The sequence below is a fragment of the Lepisosteus oculatus genome, unplaced genomic scaffold (assembly GCF_040954835.1).
Source record: "Lepisosteus oculatus isolate fLepOcu1 unplaced genomic scaffold, fLepOcu1.hap2 HAP2_SCAFFOLD_40, whole genome shotgun sequence".
Taxonomy (NCBI): domain Eukaryota; kingdom Metazoa; phylum Chordata; class Actinopteri; order Semionotiformes; family Lepisosteidae; genus Lepisosteus; species Lepisosteus oculatus.
In genome coordinates this window covers 2,870,001-2,895,008 of record NW_027167934.1, presented here as the reverse complement: position 1 = coordinate 2,895,008, position 25,008 = coordinate 2,870,001, and the positions used below count along the sequence as shown (strand labels likewise).

At 46.0% G+C, this 25,008-nt stretch overlaps 10 non-coding genes across 10 annotated transcripts; 6 read left to right on the top strand and 4 right to left on the bottom strand.

The window, feature by feature from the left end:
* Window positions 1–368: 368 nt before the first annotated feature.
* trnai-aau (transfer RNA isoleucine (anticodon AAU)) lies at window positions 369–442 on the top strand. Its single transcript has one exon. It is a non-coding gene; the product is annotated as a tRNA-Ile (tRNA).
* Window positions 443–654: 212 nt separating this feature from the next.
* On the bottom strand, window positions 655–773 carry LOC138228358 (5S ribosomal RNA). The gene has a single exon (XR_011185438.1). It is a non-coding gene; the product is annotated as a 5S ribosomal RNA (ribosomal RNA).
* Window positions 774–2,588: 1,815 nt separating this feature from the next.
* LOC138228103 (U1 spliceosomal RNA) lies at window positions 2,589–2,752 on the top strand. The gene has a single exon (XR_011185199.1). It is a non-coding gene; the product is annotated as a U1 spliceosomal RNA (small nuclear RNA).
* A 637-nt stretch (window positions 2,753–3,389) lies between these two features.
* LOC138228235 (5S ribosomal RNA) lies at window positions 3,390–3,508 on the bottom strand. Its single transcript, XR_011185321.1, has one exon. It is a non-coding gene; the product is annotated as a 5S ribosomal RNA (ribosomal RNA).
* A 3,499-nt stretch (window positions 3,509–7,007) lies between these two features.
* LOC138228133 (U1 spliceosomal RNA) lies at window positions 7,008–7,177 on the top strand. The gene has a single exon (XR_011185227.1). It is a non-coding gene; the product is annotated as a U1 spliceosomal RNA (small nuclear RNA).
* Window positions 7,178–7,812: 635 nt separating this feature from the next.
* On the bottom strand, window positions 7,813–7,931 carry LOC138228179 (5S ribosomal RNA). Its single transcript, XR_011185265.1, has one exon. It is a non-coding gene; the product is annotated as a 5S ribosomal RNA (ribosomal RNA).
* Window positions 7,932–9,903: 1,972 nt separating this feature from the next.
* LOC138228204 (U4 spliceosomal RNA) lies at window positions 9,904–10,045 on the top strand. Its single transcript, XR_011185290.1, has one exon. It is a non-coding gene; the product is annotated as a U4 spliceosomal RNA (small nuclear RNA).
* Window positions 10,046–17,151: 7,106 nt separating this feature from the next.
* On the bottom strand, window positions 17,152–17,233 carry trnas-gga (transfer RNA serine (anticodon GGA)). Its single transcript has one exon. It is a non-coding gene; the product is annotated as a tRNA-Ser (tRNA).
* Window positions 17,234–21,459: 4,226 nt separating this feature from the next.
* On the top strand, window positions 21,460–21,601 carry LOC138228237 (U4 spliceosomal RNA). The gene has a single exon (XR_011185323.1). It is a non-coding gene; the product is annotated as a U4 spliceosomal RNA (small nuclear RNA).
* A 541-nt stretch (window positions 21,602–22,142) lies between these two features.
* Window positions 22,143–22,216, top strand: trnai-aau (transfer RNA isoleucine (anticodon AAU)). Its single transcript has one exon. It is a non-coding gene; the product is annotated as a tRNA-Ile (tRNA).
* The last annotated feature ends 2,792 nt before the right edge of the window (window positions 22,217–25,008 follow it).

Genomic DNA, 25,008 nt, shown 5'->3' with positions numbered 1-25,008 from the left:
CGGGTCCCAATGCCCCAGTATAGTGACGGAGATGCTGTGTTGTAAAAGGGCGCTGTCTTTTGGATGAGATGTAAAACCGAGGTCACAGCGCTCTGTGGTCATTCAAAATGACCACCAAAACCTTTGACAAAAGCTCTTGGTAATTGATGGTCTTCAATAATGCTTCTCCTTTAGGTACATTTTAAATCAGCTGAAAAATGCTGTGAAATGGGGGGGCACTTCAGGCCAGTGTAGGATTTGGGTTACAAGAACCATGAAACTGCACGAGAAAGCCCGTACACTGAATTACAAGGCTTTCTATTCAAAGGAGGGCAAAAGAAATTCCCTGAGTTTGATTTTTTGCAGCACAGAGAGGAGTATTGTCGTGAGGCCGGTTAGCTCAGTTGGTTAGAGCGTGGTGCTAATAACGCCAAGGTCACGGGTTCGAGCCCCGTACGGGCCAGAAGATTATCGACTCATCTTCAGTTGCAGATTTAGAGGCAGCTTCGATATTCGTTTTACAGACGGGTTTTTTTTTTTTTAATATGGGTCACACACATGCCACAGCAACAAAACATCTCTAGAGATGAGGCTATAGATCACCTTTCCATCCTGCAGGTTTTCCTCCCAAAGCCTACGGCACCAACGGCGACCCCTGCTGGCCGGGAGAGCAAAAGCTTACAGCACCTGGTATTCCCAGGCAGTCTCCCATCCAAGTAATAACCAGGCCCGACGCTGCTTAGCTTCCGAGATCAGACGAGATCGGGCGTTTTCAGGGTGGTGTGGCCGTAAGCGAAAGCCCTGGCGCCTGACTCGCTACTTGAAGCTGTGTGTGGCGGGGGTTCCGTGCCCCCCGAGCGGGACTGAAGGATCGTTCGTGTGCAACTCTTTGGAAAGGAGCTGCTTTCCAAATCGCATTGCGTGCCTGGATGTTGGCGAATGCGCTCCCTTGTGTTGGCTCGTCCCGCACTGGAGGAGGACAAACAATCTGCACGGAGGAGCACCAGGCAAGTCTTCACCAGACAAAAACCTCCAGTGCACAGCACTCTGGAAACATTTCGGGACTTTCGCGTGTTTATTTCAGCACGTAAAGCGCACCGGTCCAACACGTTGGCCGGGCGCGCGGCGCCTCCGCCCTCTTGTGGCCTTGCGGCGTCAGAGCAAGAGGCTCCTTCTCGCTGCCCTTCCGCTGTGTTGCAGGGCCCCGAGAGGGAACCCGGAGCGCGCACTTTGTGGGGGGCGGGGGACCGCGTTCGCGCTCTGCCCCCGGTCTCTTGCGCGAGTACTAAATCTCACGGACAGGGGGGCCTCGTCATTGATTGTTACAGGTGAGACGGGGATTAGGAGGAGACCCCGACTGATGGGTAAAGCGGAGCACTAACACCAGAGGGACACCCCCGGCGTCTCTTTTTGAGAGACGCCCTGGGGTTTCCTAAAGGCCAAGGAGGGTCGGGACCTCGGTTTGACGCCTCCCCCGAAGGACGGCGCCTGTTTGTGCAGCAGAGTGTCGCCATCAGGAGGCTGGGGCGTAAGAGAGCCACACAGCCCGCAGGGTGAGCGCTCCCTACTGGTCCCAGTCACACCTCTTGCAGGAGCAGCAGCAACCGGAGCTTTTCCGGGGTGGAATCTCCCATCCGGATGCCGGCCAGGCTCACACCTGCTGGGCTGCCCCGGGGGTGAGCCCAGTCGAGAGTCGCAGGGCCAGATCTAGTCACCGGGGAGAAACGATACAAGTGAAGGATTGCTCGGCTCTCGGCACTTGAAAAGACCGACAAATGTCTCGTTCCCGCCGGAGCTGAATGTACCCGCATGTGTGGTGTCGTCTTCTTCCCCCGCCCCGCTGTGTTTGCTGTATTGTCTCTGAAGCCGGCCCCCCCGAGACGAGACGGGCTGTTCCTGTGCCCCAATTAACACTTTACAGGTGCCATTCCCCGGCATTGTGGCCATTGTCGGTGCTCACACGCGATAAGATAAGGCGGAGGAGAGCGGGGCATGCCCAGCGGCAGACATTCAAGGAGGGGGCAGTGCGAGGTGAGGTGAGGTGCGACACGCCGGAGCCCCGACGCAGCTAATGCGGAGCACTTGTTGGACTGGCATCGAAAGGACGTGTGCGCACGGAGCGAGCCTTCCCTGCTGCGGAGCGCGGGATCTTTCTCCCCCCCTCCCGCTGCAGGAGTTGTGTGCACTGCAGCGGTGCCGAGAGAAAAGCACAGAAGGCAGCAGGCTCTGGAGAGCAGGTAAGAGACGGAGCCTTGTGGGCAGGCGAGCAGGCCCGTTTTTTGGAAATTGCTGAAAAGGTTTGTTCGGTGTGTGGCAGGCGCACGTCGCGAGCTTGCGTGGCGATCTGCCGGTCTGGAGTTATGCAAATGAGGCCGAATTGCATCCCGGGACATGCTGCGAATGCGCAACGGCGACTGCAGATGTGTAGGAAACGGCGCGCTCGTTTTCTCGTTTTGCCCACACTTTTGAGTGTTAGTGTGGCGTGTGAGTGTGTGAGTGTGTGAAAGAGTGGGCCCAGCAGGAGGCGGTGGCGTGCGGGGCGAGGAGGTGGCCTAGGCTGTGCGATTTGTGCTGTGGGTGCGGGCCGCTTGCAGGGGCCTGTTTAACTCATACTTACCTGGCAGGGGAGATACCTTGATCAAGAAGGAGGTTCACCCAGGGCGAGGCTCGGCCATTGCACTCCGGCTGTGCTGACCCCTGCGAATTCCCCAAATGAGGGAATCTCGACTGCATAATTTCTGGTAGTGGGGGACTGCGTTCGCGCTCTCCCCTGATGTGCTTGGTCCAAAATCAGATACGGGAGGGTTAGGACACCACGAGCTGCGTGGCTGCGGAAGGATCCCGGTTCGACAGGAGTGGACGCCGCTGCTGGTTCTCGCTGGCTTTTAGTTAGGGGTCCGGAGAAGCATCTCAAGCTAGTTCCACTACTCCTTCCGGACGTTCATTCCCTTTTCAAAGTCAGTCGTTTTGCTGTAGTCTGCGTTCTTTAGGCTGATTATCGAGGTTAGCCTTTATTTGGTCATGGGGGGCCTCGGTACTGTATGCTGAGTCTAAAGACAGTTTCACCCGTTTTCTGATTGCTCGGTTCTGTACCAGTGCAGACATGTCAAACAGTGAATGGCTGTACCTCTATTGTATCCGTGCTCAATGAATGAAATCGGTAACAAATGAATATATGTCTAGTTATACGAAAAACGAGTGGTTTATCGACTCATCTTCATTTGCAGATTTAGAGGCAGCTTCGATATTCGTTTTACAGACGGGTTTTTTTTTTTTGAATATGGGTCACACACATGCCACAGCAACAAAACATCTCTAGAGATGAGGCTATAGATCACCTTTCCATCCTGCAGGTTTTCCTCCCAAAGCCTACGGCACCAACGGCGACCCCTGCTGGCCGGGAGAGCAAAAGCTTACAGCACCTGGTATTCCCAGGCGGACTCCCATCCAAGTACTAACCAGGCCCGACCCTGCTTAGCTTCCGAGATCAGACGAGATCAGGCTTGTTCAGGGTGGTGTGGCCGTAAGCGAAAGCCCCAGCGCCTGACTCGCTACTTGAAGCTGTGTGTGGCGGGGGCTCCGTGCCCCCCGAGCGGGACTGAAGGATCGTTCGTGTGCAACTCTTTGGAAAGGAGCTGCTTTCCAAATCGCATTGCGTGCCTGGATGTTGGCGAATGCGCTCCCTTGTGTTGGCTCGTCCCGCACTGGAGGAGGACAAACAATCTGCACGGAGGAGCACCAGGCAAGTCTTCACCAGACAAAAACCTCCAGTGCACAGCACTCTGGAAACATTTCGGGGCTTTCGCGTGTTTATTTCAGCACGTAAATCGCACCGGTCCAACACGTCGGCCGGGCGCGCGGCGCCTCCGCCCTCTTGTGGCCTTGCGCCGTCAGAGCAAGAGGCTCCTTCTCGCTGCCCTTCCGCTGTGTTGCAGGGCCCCGAGAGGGAACCCGGAGCGCGCACTTTGTGGGGGGCGGGGGACCGCGTTCGCGCTCTTCCCCCGGTCTCTTGCGCGAGTACTAAATCTCACGGACAGGGGGGCCTCGTCATTGATTGTTACAGGTGAGACGGGGATTAGGAGGAGACCCCGACTGATGGGTAAAGGGGAGCACTAACACCAGAGGGACACCCCCGGCGTCTCTTTTTGAGAGACGCCCTGGGGTTTCCTAATGGCCAAGGAGGGTCGGGACCTCGGTTTGACGCCTCCCCCGAAGGACGGCGCCTGTTTGTGCAGCAGAGTGTCGCCATCAGGAGGCTGGGGCGTAAGAGAGCCACACAGCCCGCAGGGTGAGCGCTCCCTACTGGTCCCAGTCACACCTCTTGCAGGAGCAGCAGCAACCGGAGCTTTTCCGGGGTGGAATCTCCCATCCGGGTGCCGGCCAGGCTCACACCTGCTGGGCTGCCCCGGGGGTGAGCCCAGTCGAGAGTCGCAGGGCCAGATCTAGTCACCGGGGAGAAACGATACAAGTGAAGGATTGCTCGGCTCTCGGCACTTGAAAAGACCGACAAATGTCTCGTTCCCGCCGGAGCTGAATGTACCCGCATGTGTGGTGTCGTCTTCTTCCCCCGCCCCGCTGTGTTTGTCATGGAAAGTGTAGTTGATGAGGAGGGACGAGAGAGAACAGAGCCGAGTGCTATCCTCTCCTGCACCGAGGCCTTCTACTCAAGACTGTACAGCTCTACAGAGGTAAAGGATGAAGATATTCATTTTTTTACCTCAAAGCTAGAAAACATTTTGAGTGAAGAAGATAGGGAAGTACTTGAGAGGGATTTGACAGTAGAAGAGCTGAGACAGGCTATGGAGAGCTTACAGAAGGGGAAAACTCCGGGTGCTGACGGGCTCCCTAAAGAATTTTATTGCACCTTTTGGGATCTGCTTCAGGATCCGCTACTGCTCCTATTCGAGGAAAGCTACAAGACAGAATTGCTGCCTGACTCCTTAAGAGAAGGCACTATCTCTCTCTTGTTTAAGAAAGGAGCAAAAAATGACATAAAGAACTGGAGACCCCTCAGCCTGTTAGGCGTGGACACTAAGATCCTGTCCAAAGCCCTTTTCCTGCGCCTACAAAATGTAGTGGCCTCACTGGTAGGGAAAGAACAGACTTGTGGGATAGCAGGACGCCTGATGAGCGACAACCTGGCCTTGTTGAGGGATGTCTGTCTGTACTCTGAGGATCGCTCCCTCCCTCTGTGCATTTTAGGTGTAGACCTAGAAAAGGCCTTTGACCGCCTAAACCGGCAGTACTTAACATCGGTACTTGAGCACATGAAGTTTGGCCCCATCATGAGAAAGTGGATTAACCTGCTGTACACAGGTAGCAACAGCAGAGTCATGGTTAATGGCAATAGATCACGCACCTTTGAAGTCTGTTCAGGGGTGAGGCAGGGCTGCCCATTATCCCCCTTGTTATTCGTTTTGGCTATGGAGCCCTTAGCCTGTGCCTTGCGCCAGGATCAGGCCATTAATGGGATACCAGTGCCTGGAAGTGGGGGAGGAGAGGTAAAGACATCTCTATACATGGATGACGTCACCCTGCTCCTCTCTGACAATGCCTCAATTAGCAGAGCTCTGCAGTGCTGTGATCGGTTCTCTTTGGCTTCCTCTGCAAAAATTAACACATCTAAGAGTGAGATTTTTTATCAGAACTGGAGGGAGCCAAAAGAAGGACATGATCTCAGGCTGCAAGAGAAGAGAATTAAGGTCCTGGGGGTGTATTTTGGAGAAGAGATGGGAACAGTAAATTGGCAGAACAAATTGCCAATCTTAAACAAAAAACTGATGCAATGGAAGGACCGAGACCTCACCATGACAGGGAAGGTGCTGGTCATCAAAGCCGAGCTCTTGCCTGTCTTGAATTTTCTGGCTTCTACCTTCCCAATCCCACACCGTGTTGCGGCGGTGCTGAGGAGATTGATGTTTCAATTTCTATGGGGTGGGAAGCAGGAAAGACTCAGAAGGGAAATAATGTACAGGCCGCTACCCTCAGGGGGGAAGTCTGTCCCAGATATTGCTACGAAGCTGCTGTGCATTTTCCTGGCCTCTGTGCTGAGAGGCTTTGCAACAGCACCTGCAGCGCGTACCTGGACTTATTTTTCCAGGCTCTGGGTAGGTAGGGAGGTGTTCAGAGTGTGGGGTGTCAGACCCAAGCTGGACGTCCCACTCTCTGACACATGCCCTGCAATTTATGGGACAGTTAAAAGTTTTCTAAGATCTCACCCAATTGGCCATATTCCCCTCCGAGATGTCAGCGTCCAAAAACTGGAAGATTTCGTAGCACCCCAGAACAATAGGCAGACCCCTGTGGGCATTTTAACATCAGCCCAAACAAGGAAGGTGTGGAAACACACATCCTCTAAATTTCTGTGCAACATTCACAGAGATTTAGCCTGGAGTGTCGTCCACCAGTGCTTACCGGTACGAACTTTCTTGTACCGTAGGGGCCTCACCCCCAGCCCTCGCTGCGTTAGGGTGGGCTGCGGCGAGGAGGAGACTGTGACCCATCTCCTGTGGTCCTGCTTTTTTGCTAAGGCCTTCTGGGCACAGTTTGAAGATTGGTTGCAGGCTCTCTCGCCCCAATTTACCCTGACAGCTGCTTTCGTCATATACGGCATCTCTCCTGTCAAACTTCCCCCTGACGTGTTTGACAGGATCTGGGCTGTGGTGAACAGTGGGAAAGACGCCCTGTGGAGAGTGAGGAACATGGGGCTGTTCAAAGGCATCGAGGTCCCAGTCAAGGCAGCAGGTAGCCTGGCCCTGTTCATCACCCGAGAGAACTATTACCTCAGAGATCTGTGGAGAGAAGGGACGGAGGAAGCAGAAAATCTGTGGGAAATAGAGAGCATAGGTCAATATCTCAAGAAACTGTGAAAAACATTATCATGTTTAAATAAAGAATGTGATTTGCACCAGAAAAAAAGAAAATTGTTGCTATGTAACTGTTACCGTGTCAAAATGTAATGAGATGTGATCATATATACTGTTTTAAGTATGTATATTAATGTAAAGCTTTCTGATTTGTGATTTCCTGTATTTTTTTGTGAAAAGAAAATAAAGTTCTTAAAAATCGAAATCGGTTCACCCAGGGCGAGGCTCGGCCATTGCACTCCGGCTGTGCTGACCCCTGCGAATTCCCCAAATGTGGGAATCTCGACTGCATAATTTCTGGTAGTGGGGGACTGCGTTCGCGCTCTCCCCTGATGTGCTTGGTCCAAAATCAGATACGGGAGGGTTAGGACACCACGAGCTGCGTGGCTGCGGAAGGATCCCGGTTCGACAGGAGTGGACGCCGCTGCTGGTTCTCGCTGGCTTTTAGTTAGGGGTCCGGAGAAGCATCTCAAGCTAGTTCCACTACTCTTTCCGGACGTTCATTCCCTTTTCAAAGTCAGTCGTTTTGCTGTAGTCTGCGTTCTTTAGGCTGATTATCGAGGTTAGCCTTTATTTGGTCATGGGGGGCCTCGGTACTGTATGCTGAGTCTAAAGACAGTTTCACCCGTTTTCTGATTGCTCGGTTCTGTACCAGTGCAGACATGTCAAACAGTGAATGGCTGTACCTCTATTGTATCCGTGCTCAATGAATGAAATCGGTAACAAATGAATATATGTCTAGTTATACGAAAAACGAGTGGTTTATCGACTCATCTTCATTTGCAGATTTAGAGGCAGCTTCGATATTCGTTTTACAGACGGGGTTTTTTTTTGAATATGGGTCACACACATGCCACAGCAACAAAACATCTCTAGAGATGAGGCTATAGATCACCTTTCCATCCTGCAGGTTTTCCTCCCAAAGCCTACGGCACCAACGGCGACCCCTGCTGGCCGGGAGAGCAAAAGCTTACAGCACCTGGTATTCCCAGGCAGTCTCCCATCCAAGTACTAACCAGGCCCGACGCTGCTTAGCTTCCGAGATCAGACGAGATCGGGCGTGTTCAGGGTGGTGTGGCCGTAAGCGAAAGCCCCGGCGCCTGACTCGCTACTTGAAGCTGTGTGTGGCGGGGGTTCCGTGCCCCCCGAGCGGGACTGAAGGATCGTTCGTGTGCAACTCTTTGGAAAGGAGCTGCTTTCCAAATCGCATTGCGTGCCTGGATGTTGGCGAATGCGCTCCCTTGTGTTGGCTCGTCCCGCACTGGAGGAGGACAAACAATCTGCACGGAGGAGCACCAGGCAAGTCTTCACCAGACAAAAACCTCCAGTGCACAGCACTCTGGAAACATTTCGGGGCTTTCGCGTGTTTATTTCAGCACGTAAATTGCACCGGTCCAACACGTCGGCCGGGCGCGCGGCGCCTCCGCCCTCTTGTGGCCTTGCGGCGTCAGAGCAAGAGGCTCCTTCTCGCTGCCCTTCCGCTGTGTTGCAGGGCCCCGAGAGGGACCTCGGCACTTGGATTTCATCTTCGCTCTCCCAGGTCAGAAAGCATTTGAGGTTGTATTTGCTACCTATCCTCTGTTTGAACAATGCGTGGATGTGTTTGAGGCAAAAAGAGGCAAAGTTCCTGCACTTGAGAAGATCAACTTGCAGCCTCTGACACAGAGAGAGAGGAAAACGGTGCATGTTGTTATGTTCTCGGAACTGGCAAAGACGGAGGACATTCACACCTGGCTTAACCAGTACTGCACCGTCCACCATGGAACTGAGGTTAGAGATGTTGATGGTATAAAAACAGGAGCAAGGAAATTCGAGGTTCGCTTGCTACCGGACAGCGTAAATGGAGGCTTAAGGCACCTGCCCTCTACAATCCGGCTGGGCGCCTGCAATGGCTATGTGTTTTATGTGGGATATTATGTCCCTTGTGTTGGCTCGTCCCGCACTGGAGGAGGACAAAGAATCTGCATGGAGGAGCACCAGGCAAGTCTTCAGTGCACAGCACTCTGGAAACATTTCGGGGCTGTCGCGTGTTTATTTCAGCACGTAAAGCGCACCGGTCCAACACTTCGGCCGGGCGCGCGGCGCCTCCGCCCTCTTGCTGCCCCTGTAGCTGCTTCACTTTTCCCTTTAGTTGCCATCGATTTTTTTGTAGTGCTATACATATACGATTGAGGTATCTTAGAGTTCTCCTTCGAAGACCCAGCACTCTCTTTTCTTTTCCCAGTGTTACTCATATCGGACTTTTTAAACCTAAAAAAAAATCGTTTTTTTTCTTTCAATTATAACTGAAGTTTAAACAACTAGTGTTAAGTCCTTATTTTTCTGTAGTCAAAAAAAGCAAAAATTAACATTCAGGTCATGAAAAACTCAAAAAAACTCCCCAACCACTAAACTTTACCTCCCACCTGAGCGCCATCTTGAACGCCCCTACCACCAGAGAATGCTCACGATTTCGGAAGCTGTCTCCGGGACGTGCTGATTCCACACATCCTGAATAAATCATGATATTGTTAGTTGCTGTAGCTAGACGTTCAAATGAGTTTCATGGCCAGATGGACTGTTTCCTCCAGCGGTATAATATTGCAGTGAGACAGCACGATGCCTGCAAGACTATGTCACGCTAAACGCCACAGATTGTGTTTGTCCGTTCGTGTCAGTCGTCCCGCAGCCACGGGAAGTGGGACACAAACATGCTGCAATGCTTTCAAGACGTTAGGATTTGTTTGTGCAACATCCAAGAGGAGTACTTGTGGCTTGAATGTGAACTGTACGTGCCCGCCCCCTTTCCTCTGTAGTGCATGAGTTCCTCCCGGCATGACCTTCGTCATTGTTCTGTCATCTTTTATTTAAAGGGTTGTATTTCTGCTGCTGAAAATAAGCAACGGTTTTCTCACAACGCCCTTTGTTCCCAACGGAGCCCTTGTCTGTCATGAAATTCTTCAAAACCTCAAGCTAGAAGAAGAAGAAGACGACAAATATGAAGCGTTATAGCAACGACATGCCATGAGACGATCGATAACGATTTCCATAGAATCCCCGCGGTTGCTTGGCAACCGTCAGCTTTGCGCAGTGGCAGTATCGTAGCCTGTGAGGTTTAGCCGAGGCGCGATTATTGCTAGTTGAAAACTTTTCCCAATACCCAGCTTCCGCCGGTTTGCAATACAATCGGCGAAAGCAATTTTTGACAGTCTCGTCAGAGACTGAGCAAGGTGTTTAAAGACAGATTTGGTCATGGTGATATCATGGTAGAAAGAAACGAGCTTGTTACGTGTCAACAGAAACGCTCTTTAGCTCTTTCAGCTTTATGCAGAGAACAGCGTCTGTCGAGATTACTTTTGTGTCAGCGCGAAACGCCGTGTGCTGTCAGTTTGATTTCATATTGCTCGTAGCGGCGCCCGGCTTTTGTCTGTCAAACGTTAGGTTGCGCTTCTTCATGCTGCATCGTCGGCATGAGTGGAGCATTTTAAACGTCTGTACTTACTGCGCCCCATAAGAAATCGTTTGTCCCTGTTCAAAAGAGATTGTGCGATGTCCTGCAGCGTTCGCAAAGCAAACCTTTGACAGTTTGAAAAGAGGAATTTATTCTGCTTCCTGTGCGTGCAGTAGTTACAAAGTTGAACGTCTTTACACGATCTGCTGCAGTTTTCAGTGGGTGGGCTTTGTCAAATGGCTTGGAAAAACGCACTGTGTTTCGGCTCGGGAAACATCATGAGCAGTGTCCTGCATGTTTTCTGTGTATAGCTGTTTTTTAACGCGTACAGAATTCATTCGAAATCATTGATTTCTCCAATTAACAAGGGTCCCTTTTTGAACCTGCCAGAAGCATTCTTTCAATGTAACAGATTTACTCCGGGGAAGGGCAGCATGACATTGAGAGTAGCTCAAGCTTTCAGCACCTTTATCTGACTGCATGTATGCAGACACTGCTCAGAATCCCCTGTAAGATTCTCCTTCAATTCCGTTTTGCAGTGCTTTAGCTCTTTCAAAAGGCTTCACTTTGCTAGTCACAATCCAAGGCTCATGACAGCATTTGAAAACATTTGCAACTGCATTGGCCGGGAATCGAACCTGGGTCAACTGCTTTGAAGGCAGCTATGCGCAACACTGGCTCGCTCCAGAGTAAATTTCACGTCGAGGGCATATTTTTTTCCATTTTACCGTGAGTCGGGCTCAGCTGCACAGAGGAGAGAGCAGAGCAATGAGGTCACGGGGAAGAAGGGACAATTTTATGATGCTTTGGAAGATAATGTTTTTTTTTTCTTATACTGAAAATGAAAGGTAGTTGTTTCTATATGGACTCAGTCTTTGGAATTTGTATATATATATTTCAGTGATCCCTCAGCCATTCCTTCTGTATTGTAATTCAATTTCTCTTTTAAAATTCCTTCCCCACTTCTAGGACCTGCAGTTGCTGAACTCCACAATGGCTTCTATTGGAAAGTCTGTGACTGAGACCAAGTAAGTGCTCACTTTTTTATGAAACCATTATTTATTTTGGAGCAATGAGCAATTCTTATATAAATGCAATAAAATCATTATGCTCAAACTATGAGAGAGAAAATTAAGGATAATTTAAGAAATCAGTCTTAGCTTGTTTCTATACACAGATGGTATTATTTATTTTCAAAGGAAACCCACGAGGATTCCCCTGGTGTGCAAGATGTGCCTGAATACTCTTGATCAGCTTCCTGCTCACTTGAAGAGGGCGTGTATGAAGCACGCCACGGCAGAAGAGATCAGGATGGCCTCTCAACAGGCGAGGGAGGACATGATGAATCACCTGAAGAATGGGGTCATCGTGGATTACCACAGAATAGAGATCGTGTCTGGTGAGGCAAACAGGATAGTGGTTGTAAGACTGCTAGAGTCCTTGGGCCTTTTTGTACATGGGAAGCCTGAAGACACATTGGCAAGGTGAGATATTTTTAATCTGTAAGGCTTCTGTAGTTTCTTTTTGAAATCATTGTTACAACATATTATGTAAAAGCATGTTGAAAAGAATATACCTGCATTCCAGCGGCCCTGAGCAAGAGGCCGCTGTCCAGGAGGAAGAGATGCCAGAGGCTGCTCTAGAAACTGAAACAGAAGCGGATAAGGAAGGGGAAGATGTGAGCTCTGAAGAACTCTATCAGCAGTAAGACTTTTTATTTTTCAGATGTATCAATTTTTTACTAAAATTCTAATTTGTCTTATAGGTATAAAATGTTTAAACCGGTGTTTTATATCCTTACAGGCCCTGAGTAGTTAAAAAGTATCAGCAGGCCGGAAGAGAGTGGCCCAAGCTGGACTCTATAGAAAGCACTCCCTGGATGCTCCTCTCCTGATTGGATTCAAACAGTACCTTACCAAGGATCTGGGAGTGGCAAATTATTCTCAGGAGGTATTTATTTTTTAAACGCATTAAAAATTAAGCAATGGTATCTTCATTGTAAATGTTTTTATTTCTTAGCTTAAAATTCACCCATGTGAAATGATGTCAGCCATAAACATCATGACTCTATATTTCCTACCTGAATCTATTCTACTTAAATTATTACATTATACACAATTTGAGTTCATTTTAAAAAGTAAAAGGTAATGAAAGGAATGCATTTTTAAAAGAAAGATAATACCGATATGCATGTGATAATCTTCCTTATATCATGTAGTGCGTCATTTGGACACTTTGTGGGCTTGAAATACAAAGAAAATCATGTTCTATGGTACAAGATAAATACAAAACTTAAGCTTTTATTTTAATTAGATTTGTTTATAAAGCATAAGCAATCATTTATTACATCGCTTCTTGAATTAAATCTTTTGACAAGAGGTAAGACTTCTATTTTACATTTAAACCCATGTTTAGCTGCGTTTTTTAGATTTAACTGAACCAATTTCTGTGTGTGATAATGTCCTTGAATTCTGACATCACACTAAATTACATGATATAAAACAGCTAATGTTTCTAGAGATAAAGTTTCTGGGATGCTTCTAATTACTTTTTATTACCAGGGACAGTTTAATTCACCTTGTACAGTACTGAAAGACCAAGATGCTTTTTTTAAAGTTATTTAACATTTTATAGAACTTTTTCTACTATGGCAACATGATGAGCTTGGTGAAACTTGGAAAAATACTGCTTGGCCACTTATCTTAAGATAAAGATAGGATAAAGGTTTATCTTTTGCACCTACCTGACCCCCAGGGAAGGCCAATGCTTTCTAAGTTGATGGTTCCCTACAGTAGACTGTACCTTATCTTCAAAGGTAATGTATATTGACCCAAATCAGTTTTGGAATCCAATCTACTGCCGAGATGGAGCACATCCTTTTTTCAGGATTTTAGCATCATAAGTTTGGTATATTTAGTCCCTAATGCTGAAAGAAATGATCATAGAACATGACATCTAACCTTACCTGTGGTGTCTTTAATCCCTATTGCTCAATGCATGGTGTACGTACTGCATACATGTGTCTTGAGAATGAGGAATGGGCCCCTGAGACAGTAATTTGCCTGTTTCACAAATGATCGTATTTTACTAGAGATTCTGTTTGGGATTCAGATGTGTATTCGGACAGCAATCCCTTTCAAGAAATGATACGTTCTGGATGAGGTCAAAGGTGCTGGAACACTGTATTTAGGATGTGTTTGCAGAGACTATGTGTCTCCTGCTTCAACGCAGTGATAAATAGATGTGCTCCTGTAATTCATTGGTACATGCCCAGGGCAGTAAGCAGTCTGAGGATTTATTTCCAGACGGCATAGAGCAGTGAAGTAGTGTAGTAGAGCAACACACTGGATCATTTTATTATTAGAATCTATTCTACTTAAATTATTACATTATACACAACTTGAGTTCATTTTAAAAAGTAAAAGATAATGAAAGGAATGCATTTTCATAAGAAAGATAATACTGATATGCATGTGATAATCTTCTTTATATCATGTAGTGCGTCATTTGGACACTTTGTGGGCTTGAAATACAAAGAAAATCATGTTCTATGGTACAAGATAAATACAAAACTTTAGCTTTTATTTTAATTAGATTTGTTTATAAAGCATAAGCAATCATTTATTACATTAATATATGTGAAAATAACATTTTAGCATCATATTATTACATACAGGTCTCTAGCTTCAACACAGTGATATATATATGCTCAGTGATTTATTGGTACATGCCCAGGTCAATAATCAGAATGAGGATTTATTTCCAGACGGGCTACAGGTAGTGTTGTGAAATACTTCAACACACTGGATCGCAGATTTAGACCCCCTGCACTCTTACTACTTAAAAACCAAAGAAATGAAGATATGTAGCAATCACATTGTAACAGGGGTGACAGTGACTTAATGCTTATACTAGTGGACTTCTGGTACCTTTAGGGTAAGGTGTTCCCTGAAGGGCTCTCAAACCCCGCATTTCAGATGCCTAGCTGTATCGCTGATGTGTTGCACCTCAGAATCACTTTTAAACCTTACCTCTGGTATCTTTAATCCCTATTGCTCAACGCATGGTGAAAGTATTGCATAAATGTGTCTGAAAATGAGCAATGGGCACCTGAGAGACTCATTTGCCTGTTTCACAAATGATCATATTTGACTAGAGATTCTGTTTGGGATTCAGTTGTGCATTCTGACAGCAATCCCTTTCAAAAAACGATACATTCTGGATGAGGTCAAAGGTGCAGGAACACTGTATTTAGGATGTGTTTGCACTTATGAGGATTTATTTCCAGATGTGCTAGGGGTAGTGTTGTGAAATACTTCAACACACTGGATCGCAGGTTTAAACCCCCTGCACTCTTACTCCTTAAAAACCAACAAATGCAGATATGTAGCAATCATATTGTAGCAGACACTCATTTGCCTGTTTCACAAATGATCATATTCTACTAGAGATTCTGTTTGGGATACGGATGTGCATTCTGACAGCAATCTCTTTCAAAAAATGCTTTTACCTTTTCGCGGCTTTGCCCTTCTTGCCTCTTTGGACAATATCTCCATCTTGTGGTCGTTGTTGGTAATGTCTAGACAATATCTCCATCTTGTGGTCGTTCTTGGTAATGTCTTCTTATGCCCTTTTTTATTTCAATTCTCTATTAGTTGATTCTAGAATCTCTACAATAGAGTTGAAAACATCAGTTTTAAAGCAGACAATATGACATTATTTATAGTCCAATTAGAAATGTATTACCCTGATAGATATCCCAACACCCGGAATGTATTGATACCATATCCCCAGTAATGCTCCTCAGGCCTAACAAGCACACTGTTGGTCTTAGGAAGCATCAGACACAGAAACGGTAACAACATCCTTCTTTCTGTTCACTCAGTCTCTGGTGCCGTGGGTCAGTGAAAGTGCGATGCGCGGATCCAGCGATCTCATCCTGTCACTCAGATGGCACAATCAGTAATTGGTGGCAGTTGATATGGTCCCTCCCAGCAGGATTGCAACATCTGGCAGGGTATCTCTTCTTCACCTACACCCACTCGCCAGGTATCCGGTCGTGTCTCCCCTCTGCTGGAGGTCCCCAAGCGTCCGGCACCTGTTCACAAGCCCTGTGCACCGCTTCAGTTAACAAACCTACAACACTTTAATAGAGAGTTATCTACCCACGGTGTCCCTTCAGTTGATATTTCCTTAGTTGGTCTTTCAGACTGTGGGTGATTGGGGCAATGTGACTTCCAACTTACCCCTAGTGAGGCAATTACAGCCTGGCACACCTTCCCAGTGTAGTCTGCCCCTAGATCAGTATCCAAGGGGCAGGGCAGTCCATACCCTGGGATCATCTTTGTCATACACTTGGGTATGTGCCAGCCCACATCACATCATCATACAACCCCACATTCTTTACACATTTGTTCTAACCACTATTAAACATCTATTAAAGGCCTCAACCTGAATTCTCCCCTTTCCCCAATAGAGGTTTCACAGGGGTCTCAGACTCCCGCTCTCCCAGTGCAGCTCGTCTGGCATCTGCATCTGCATGGTTGTTACCTTGAGTTACTGGAATTCTTTATTTATTGTGTTATTTACACCTTACTCAAGCTGCTTCTGTCGGCAGCTGTAAAACTACAAATCAGTTCAGAGACAAGCCTAGTATTCTTAACTGGAGTCCCTGCCGTTGTGAGAGAATCCTATTTCTCCATAGCCATCCAGAATTGTGGCCTACATGCAACAAATACATACATTATATACATATACAGTAACCCTTTGTCCACACTTACATACAAAGGAATGGTTGATCCATCTGAGGAAACCCCAGTCTCAGCACCTGTAAGAGAGCTTGTTTCAAATTATTATAGGCGGCTTTTGTTGCGGGAACCAAGGCAATCTTGTCCTTGTACTGCACTCCCCCCTTAAGCAGATCTGTTAAGAGTTGTGCTCACCCTGTAAAAACATTGCACCCAAGCCCTGTTAAAATTTCACAATGCTAGACACAAAAGGGCCTTATCATAACTGCTTCTATTAGACACTCTAAAGCTGAAGCAACTCAGACTTGTGGGTTTCCTCGTCAGGGGAAGCACTCAGAATACTATCAACATACTGAGTGATCACAGTCAGTTGAAGCCACGTGATACCCTGTTCTGGATAGTCATTCTTTGTAATGCATAATATTCCAACCCAATAGATCTGGGATAAAACCACCCATTAAAATCTGGTACTCGGCAAGTAAAACTTGCTGCCCCAATACTCCTGTGGCCTCCTGCCGTCTCCCCATATACATTACTCTATAGCACACTGTTGAACAGAGGAGTGAAACAAGCATGACAGTAGTGCTCCAGTATCCCATAACAGAGAAACCAACACTCCATTAACAGTACATTTTTATCCACTGGACTGGGACAGACTTAGGGAGGGTACAAGGGATTTACAGGATCTAATCGTTAGGTAAACAGATCTTCTCACAAGACGTTATTCTCCCCAGTCTCGATTCTAAACCTACAGCGTTTCAGCATGTCTGAGACATTCGAATAAACCCAAATTGTTTCCTCTATTGCAACTAATTGTATAAAAATACAAACACTGTTTATCTAACTACTTTTACGTCCACCTGTACTGTACTTATACTTTCAGACGCTCTTATATTTTCCAATCTCCTTAAGTTGATTTTCGTCAAGTCTCTTTAGTTACGTCTCTAGCCAGTCCCGCTGGCTAAACACACTTACACCGTCATTTAGCTGCAAAAAGGCATTCGCGGATGCTGAAGAATTTATTTCCAAGGCAGCGGGTACAAGCGATTTGGCGTTTTAAAACCACCAGGAACAGCAAAGAGGCACGCTTCTTTCCTTGCGCCGGAACACAAGGACTGGAGGCGGACAACCTAGTCGGCAGGATTCGAACTTGCGCGGGGAGACCCCAATGGATTTCCAATCCATCGCTTTAATCACTCGGCCACGACTACAGCAAGCCCCACCGCCGCTGCGTTCTTGCTACAATCTTACCTGGATCGCGAGGCGCCGGCGGAAGCCTATTTCAAAGTCATTCTCCGTTTAAAAAAAACATTTCCAAAATACAAGCCTTGCAGACAGACACGCCTCAGAGGACTTAAGGGTGGCTTCATGTCGGAATGATAAAGTCTCCCCGTCCGGACATGAAAATGCCACTTTGTTACACACAAAAAAAGAATCAACAACAGAGAAATGCCCACAAGCATTTGAAAAGCCGCACCACGTCGCACTTGAAATAGCTCTTACATTAGTGGTAGACGCAGGAATCGCCTTTTTATTTACGCTCTTACCAACGCGATGGAAAGCAAAACAAAGCAAAGCAGAGCAAAACAAAACGAACAAACGAAAACCCTCACGTCCCACACTTGCATGTAAGGCCGTTACGTGCCCAAGCGGTATTGTATGTCATCCTAGCACTGCAGCCCGGGGCGTACGGTATATGGGAACGAGCGCACGCCACGAATCGTCTCGAATCACTCCCTACAGCTGTAAGGCACCTTGAAGTGTGCACCCCCAACATTCTTCCTTGCGCATCTGTGAAATCTAAATTAAATCTCACGTTGGGGGCATATTTTTTTCCACTTTATCATGAGTCGGGCTCGGCTGCACAGAGGTGAGAGCAGAGCAATGAGGTCACGGGGACAGGGGAGTTACACGCTGGCGGTTTGAATACGCGGAAGATCACTGAGGGATCCACAGTATATGGACCCTCCGTGCTCCATCAGTCCACACTCCGGACTCTGAATCCTGCCATCCGAGTTAAGATCTCGGCGAAACCTGAGGCGCAGTTCCTTCTTAAAACGTAATCTGGTGAGCATTTCTAGAATCATACTTGTATAGATGCAGCCTTTAATGTGTTGCTAGGTTAAAATTGATGACTTCTTGAACTTCAGTAGGCAACTGCCCTCTTGATTTTGGATTTAATTTCTTTATTACAGGGGCGCATTTATGAAGACAGAGTCATGTTCAGGTACTTTGCTTGATGGAGGAAGCTCATTTCGGACTCTGTTATCTGCTCACCTGGAAAGGTCTGCTGTACTACTACAAGAGAGAAGTAGAGTCTGGAAGAAGGGACAATTTTATGATGCTTTGGAAGATAATGTTTTTTTTTCTTTGAAATCGAAATGAATCAGAATATCAGTGCAAAAGACAAACTCTTGGTTTGGTTTAAAGAGATATGGTTTTAAAACAGACAACATGTAGAAAACAGGTGTTTCTCACTTTTGGAAAAGAATGGACCGCGGGTAATATTTTACTAGTTGCAGTGCTGAGCTCACTGGGTTACAGTCCTGCAGTGTCACACCAGGGCCAGTGGCGCAATGGATAACGCGTCTGACTACGGATTAGGAGATTGTAAATTCGACTCCTGGCTGGCTCGGGTCGTTTTTAAACGCATCAGGCTACTCCCTTAGTAGCCTGTGCTACTTACTGCATTGTAATCGTACCCAGTAAGAGATTTCCTTCATGTAAATGAACTGCACCTGACAGCTTTAGAAAAACACCTGGGCTCAGTACGGTGCTGAGAGCTCAGCGTTGCTGTTGTTCTAATTAGAACGCACTGCATCGGCTATGAACCCGAACTTTTCAATTATTCCGATCAGTAAGTCAACACGTAGTCCACATGAAGGTAGGAATATTCTCTTGTCTGTCTCTTGTTTGTATAGAACTGAATGTCCCTGACAATGTACTGTTAGTTTTAATTGAAGAACGGCATTTGTGTTCAAATATACCAGACAAGTTTACGTAACTGCTCATGCGACACTCAGTTGTAATTAGTCAAGAAATAAAGTCGAACAACAGCTGCGGGTTTGATTCTGAACGTATCAGATTGCAGCGCGTTTTACTTCCATTGACAAATGATAGAGATTCGAAGAGAGATCCTTCAGACCAGCAAGCAAACCACGGCTATTTCGGTTTTCTATCTAGGCAACGTTGGTGTCTGCAATAGCATACATGAAAGCGTGATGCAATTTCTGTGGCTACTTGATTATAATGCTTTTTTTTATTTTTATTAAACATGTAGAATTTACAAATACAAATACAACAAGAGGATCAGAGTCATGTACAAGAGAAAAAAAACGCAGCAGAAAAAAAACATTTAACTACCAGAGGTAATTAAGTAATTATGTGATCAAATTGTATATTTTACACGTATCATATTTTCCTTGCTTTAATATTTCTCAATTATAAACTTTAGTTTCAACATGCATGCGTTTCCTGTAAAAAAATAAAACTCAGCACAGTTTTTTACAAAACAAAAAAAACGTTTTTCTTTTAACAACATTTCGAGTACCTCTGGCATTCATGAAAAAGACATACACAAAAGCAAATAACTAACTCTAAGACTATCTAAACTATTGAGTTTTTCAAAGAACCAGAACTATAACAGTCCTTAACACTTAACTACACCATTCCAAACTAACACTAAAGAAACACTAGTATATACTGGTATAACAAATAAAACCAAACATAATCATTAACTGAGCAGTCACTGGGAGCAAATCTCCTTCCCGTCCACAAAGGCCCTCGCTCCCACAAAGTAGGGTCTCCTCCCCTCTCTTCTGGCAGCTTCAACCTGGGGCCACAGCTGGTTCCTGGTGCTCCTGTCCGCGGCAGACAGTTCCTCTGCAAACCTCAGTTTGTTCCCATTCAAATACTCATTCCCCCTCGCCGCTCGCCAGAGCATGTCCCTCGCCGTCCTCTTGGTGAACTGTATTATAATCGATCTGGGGCGCACTTGCCCAGACATGTTCGCTCTCCCGAGCCTGTGAACAAAGTCAATGGCCGATATTACGTCCTCCTGGTCCGGCAGGGTCCTTTTACAGATACCCTTCACTGTTGCAACAAGGTCCTTATCACGTTCCTCTTTAACTCCAAATAATTTTAAATTCCATCGTCGACAGTATCTATCTACATCGTTCACTTTCAATTCAAGTTCTTTAATATGCTTTTCTTGTTCGGTATTTACTTGTTTAAGAACTTTTACTTCACTCTTTAAGTCTTCAACCTCTTTAAACACACAGTCCATGGACTTTTTAAGACTTTCGATTGCGACTGTATTAAATCGAATCATTTCCTTCAGCTCACCCATCATGTTAAAGATGTTGGTTTGGAGCTCCTCCAGCGTCAGGTCGCCCCTTCCTCTCTTGGCCGCCGGGGTTTTCACAGGTGTGCTGGGCAGGGACTCCGGCTCTACCGTACGAGCGCATCTCCAGCACTCTTTCCACGTCCCCTCCAGCTGCTTCACTTTTCCCTGTAGTTCCATCGATTTTCTTGTAGTGCTATACATATACGATTGAGGTATCTTAGATTTCTCCTTCGAGGACCCAGCACTCTTTTCTTTTCCCAGTGTTACTCATATCGAAATTCTTAAACCTAAAAAAAATCGTTTTTTTTTCTTTCAATTATAACTGAAGTTTAAACAACTAGTGTTAAGTCCTTATTTTTCTGTAGTCAAAAAAAGCAAAAATTAACATTCAGGTCATGAAAAACTCAAAAAAACTCCTCAACCACTAAACTTTACCTCCCACCTGAGCGCCATCTTGAACGCCCCTACCACCAGAGAATGCTCACGATTTCGGAAGCTGTCTCCGGGACGTGCTGATTCCACACATCCTGAATAAATCATGATATAGTTAGTTGCTGTAGCTAGACGTTTAAATGAGTTTCATGGCCAGATGGACTGTTTCCTCCAGCGGTATAGTATTGCAGTGAGACAGCACGATGCCTGCAAGACTATGTCACGCTAAACGCCACAGATTGTGTTTGTCCGTTCGTGTCAGTCGTCCTGCAGCCACGGGAAGTGGGACACAAACATGCTGCAATGCTTTCAAGACGTTAGGATTTGTTTGTGCAACATCCGAGAAGAGTACTTGTGGCTTGAATGTGAACTGTACGTGCCCGCCCCCTTTCCTCTGTAGTGCATGAGTTCCTCCCGGCATGCCCTTCCTCATTGTTCTGTCATCTTGTACTTAAAGGGTTGTATTTCTGCTGCTGAAAATAAGCAACGGTTTTCTCACAACGCCCTTTGTTCCCGACGGAGACCTTGTCTGCCATGAAATTCTTCAAAACCTCAAGCTAGATGAAGAAGAGGACAAATATGAAGCGTTACAGAAACGACATGCCATGAGACTATCGATAACGATTTCCATAGGATCCCCGCGGTTGCCTGGCAACTATCAGCTTTGCGCAGTGGCAGTATCGTAGCCTGTGAGGTTTAGCCGAGGCGCGATTATTGCTAGTTGAAAACTTTTCCCAATACCCCGCTTCCGCCGGTTTGCAATACAATCGGCGAAAGCAATTTTTGACAGTGTCGTCAGAGACTGAGCAAGGTGCTTAAAGACAGATTTGGTCATGGTGACATCATGGTAGAAAGAAACGAGCTTGTTACGTCTCAACAGAAACGCTCTTTAGCTCTTTCAGCGTTATGCAGAGAACAGCGTCTGTCGAGATCACTTTTGAGTCAGCGCGAAACGCCGTGTGCTGTCAGTTTGATTTCATATTGCTCGTAGCGGTGCCCGGCCTTTGTCTGTCAAACGTTAGGTTGCGCTTCTTCATGCTGCATCGTCGGCATGAGTGGAGCTTTTTAAACGTCTGTACTTACTGCGCCCCATAAGAAATCGTTCGTCCCTGTTCAAAAGAGATTGTGCGATGTCCTGCAGCGTTCGCAAAGCAAACCTTTGACAGTTTGAAAAGAGGAATTTATTCTGCTTCCTGTGCGTGCAGTAATTACAAAGTTGAACGTCTTTACACGATCTGCTGCAGTTTTCAGTGGGCGGGCTTTGTCAAATTGCTTGGAAAAACGCAGTTTCGGCTCGGGAAACATCATGAGCAGTGTCAGCACAGAGAGGACCACTGTCGTGAGGCCGGTTAGCTCAGTTGGTTAGAGTGTGGTGCTAATAACGCCAAGGTCGTGGGTTCGAGCCCCGTACGGGCCAGGTCCTTTTCTCCTCTCTTACCAAAGCTGTTAGGTTCCTTTCCGTGGTGAGATGGGTTGTCATGCAACGCTGCCACATAGTGCCGACAGACAAGAGTGTTGCGGGAGAAGAGAAAAGTGTTTGAAGTTTTAAGAGTGTATTAGGTGGAGCCAAAATCAAGTGTCACAAATGCAAGTGGGAGGATTTCCAATGTTTAATATGGTAAAAATAAGCAGAAGTTATCTGCCGGTCATGGCACAGTCTGCCATGCTTTTGTCATATACTGTAAAGTGGTGTCGAACTGGAGCCTCACCATTTGCATATGTGAGGCTCCAGTTATACATCGAGTGTCACGTTAAATGACAAAAATCAAGAGAGTTAAAGCAGCTGGAGAGGTTTTCTTACAACTTTTGAGCTGACACAGTTTTGGAAAATGTTTCCTTCACGCTGCACTGTACAACATAGGCAGCCAAGAGTCTCCAAAACAAAACAGAATTGACAGATAGGAGAAAATTCCCACTCGTCCTGAAGTTCCCAAAATCCAGCACTGAGCGTAAACAAAGTGTCTAAGTAGCGTGGGAATGCTAACCCTAACCCTAGCTGGAGTTTGAGCAATCCAGCACTGAGCGTAAAAAGATGAGTCAAAGTAATGTCTAATCTGATTAGTTTCCTTAGAGCTGGTTCAGAGTTTGTTCAAGAATTTACCTTTCACAGATGCGCAAAGAAGAATGTTGGGGGTGCACGCTTCAAGGTGCCTTACAGCTGTAGGGAGTGATTCGAGACGATTCGTGGCGTGTGCTCGTTCCCATATACCGTACGCCCCGGGGTGCAGTGGTAGGATGACATACAATACCGCTTGAGCACGTAACGGTGTTATTTGCAAGTGCGGGACGTGAGGGTTTTTGTTTGTTCGTTGTTTTGCTCTGCTTTGCTTTGTTTTGCTTTCCATCGCGTTGGTAAGAGCGTAAATAAAAAGGCGATTCCTGCGTCTACCACTAATGTAAGAGCTATTTCAAGTGCGGCGTGGTGCGGCTTTTCAAATGCTCAACAGGATGACTTCGCATGCACGCGTGCTTTCATGAAGTCGTGTGTGCAACCATGTCTGCTTACGTGCAAACGGGCGTGGTTTCATGTATGCAAAAAACTTTCCTGGGCTCTTCTGAAGCACATAAAATTATTTGGAGATATAAATTTGTCTTGTTTTCCTCTTAGGCTCTAGAATTGATATTTTTTTTTTCATTTTTGGTATTTTTCATCATTTTTCAGAAAGTGGTTGCAAGCCCGATATCATGCGAAGAAACTTCAGGATTCGGGGATCAGTCAATGGATTTTAAAACACATCCTAAATACAGTGTTCCTGCACCTTTGACCTCATCCAGAATGTATCGTTTTTTGAAAGGGATTGCTGTCAGAATGCACAACTGAATTCCAAACAGAATCTCTAGTCAAATATGATCATTTGTGAAACAGGCAAATGAGTCTCTCAGGTGCCCATTGCTCATTTTCAGACACATTTATGCAATACTTTCACCATGCGTTGAGCAATAGGGATTAAAGATACCAGAGGTAAGGTTTAAAAGTGATTCTGAGGTGCAATAGATCAGCGATACAGCTAGGCATCTGAAATGTGGGGTTTGAGAGCCCTTCAGGGAACACCGTACCCTAAAGGTACCTGAAGTCCACTAGTATAAGCATTAAGTCACTGTCACCCCTGTTACAATGTGATTGCTACATATCTTCATTTCTTTGGTTTTTAAGGAGTAAGAGTGCAGGGGGTCTAAATCTGCGATCCAGTGTGTTGAAGTATTTCACAACACTACCTGTAGCCCGTCTGGAAATAAATCCTCATTCTGATTATTGACCTGGGCATGTACCAATAAATCACTGAGCATATATATATATATCACTGTGCTGAAGCTAAAGACCTGTATGTAATAATATGATGCTAAAATGTTATTTTCACATATAGTAATGTAATAAATGATTGCTTATGCTTTATAAACAAATCTAATTAAAATAAAAGCTTCAGTTTTGTATTTATCTTGTACCATAAAACATGATTTTCTTTGTATTTCAAGCCCACAAAGTGTCCAAATGACGCACTACATGATATAAGGAAGATTATCACATGCATATCGGTATTATCTTCCTCATTAATATGCATTCCTTTCATTACCTTTTAATTTTTAAAATGAACTCAAATTGTGTATAATGTTATAATTTAAGTAGAATAGGTTCTAATAATATAATGATAAAGTGGTGTTGCACTACTTCACTACTTCACTGCTCTATGCCGTCTGGAAATAAATCCTCAGACTGCTTACTGCCCAGGGCATGTACCAATAAATTACAGGAGCACATCTATATATCACTGCGTTGAAGCAGGAGACACAATCACTGCAAACATCCTAAATACAGTGTTTCAGCACCTTTGACCTCATCCAGAACGTATCATTTCTTGAAAGGGATTGCTGTCCGAATGCACAGCTGAATCCCAAACAGAATCTCTAGTAAAATACGATCATTTGTGAAACAGGCAAATGACTGTCATTCCTCATTGTCAGACACGTATGCAATGCTTTCACCGTGCATTGAGCAATAGGGATTAAAGACACCACAGGTAAGGTTAATTCTAAAATATTGGACTCATATTCTTATGATGGCAGACATGATGCTGCTTTTAAAACCGGGGTTAATGGACATTATATGACTGTCAATTCTGTTTTGTTTTGGAGACTCTTGGCTGCCTATGTGGTACAGTGCAGCGTGAAGGAAACATTTTCCAAAACTGTGTCAGCTCAAAAGTTGTAAGA